Below are 1,321 nucleotides of genomic sequence, written 5' to 3'. Positions count from 1 at the left end.
ATTGGCTCAGAAAGGCGGGAAGTTCCGTTATTTACGTATGGGAGAAAGCGGAGGGAGGAATCACGTGGGTAGTATGAAAAGCGTTTATTCGCGGGCGGGGACTCGAGAATATTTTTAAACGCCCGTTCTCTCACTGCTGTGCTTATCACTTTATTTAAAAGTTTTATGCCCCACATCTTCATTCTAAGACTTACGTTTGCATGGCAAGTAGCAAGGCAAATCAGAGGAATGTCGGTGCATTTAGCGGGTGGGGGTTGAAACGGGTAATTTTAAACTATTTTAGCATTTTTACTTGTGTATGTTTTATAGTTATGATTCCCCCCCTTGATTTTACTGTATTTATTTTACAATCAAGCCTTGTACAGAATTTATTAAATAAATAAATAAATAAATAATAAGGAAAAGTTAAAAGATTGCAGAAGAGGGAAGACAAAGAATCAAGGAAGAAGGGGTGAAGAAAAGTTGGTGACTTAGAGAGAGGTAGCAGATTCACTCCAGAATAGCATTGTAAGGGCCTGTGCTAGTGCCTCTGTGTTTCCTTTTTAAAATAAAAGCACTCCTAATTTGACATTCTGGATAAAACTACAAATTATGGAAGACATTGTGATGTTACCAAAAAAAATGGCATTTCTCTATTGGGTTCACTCCCGTGGCATGTTGTATCACATCCTGTACCCTGTATTGTCATAAACTGGGTTTGCTTAATGGAAGAAAGTTAAGTGATGTGGAGCTGGGGTGGAGCCACACAAATCTTTGGCAGCCCCTTGGAAATGTGTAGTTCTGCCCTGAGAGGAGGAGGAGAAGTCAGGTATACAGAAGATAGACAAACATGTTTTAGACTCTAAACTATCAAATGCTTTACTTAATTATAAAACTGTTACATCCAGAGACCCCTGAATTACAGATAGTAATAGCTATTTAGTTGTTTGCAGTTCTACGAGGCTGTGCTCTTGTGCTCCATTGTTAAAACTTGCATGAAATGAACTTCAAAGTTACAAAGCTAGTAAGCAACATCATACAATGCACACTACTCCTAAGGACATTTAAAGGTAAACCATTTAGAAGTTGGTGTAGTCAATATGTAACATTGCAACAGCCTATGTACAATAGCTTGTCATTTAGATCCCCCCGATTTCGAATACAGTAATAATAGTAAGATTTTGTAATAATTTATAGTTTGCTGATTTGAAATTGACAGCATTATTCGCTCCTTGCAGTATTTCAATTTGTGAGAATTAATTGCTATTTATATGCCAATGTAGTAAAGACATTGTTGTAGTAAAGACATTAGGACTTCTATGTTGTCCTAATAAGCACTGTT

Source organism: Podarcis gaigeae (genome assembly GCF_964106915.1).
Source record: "Podarcis gaigeae genome assembly, chromosome: 3".
Lineage (NCBI taxonomy): Eukaryota > Metazoa > Chordata > Lepidosauria > Squamata > Lacertidae > Podarcis > Podarcis gaigeae.
This window is presented reverse-complemented; position numbering follows the sequence as displayed.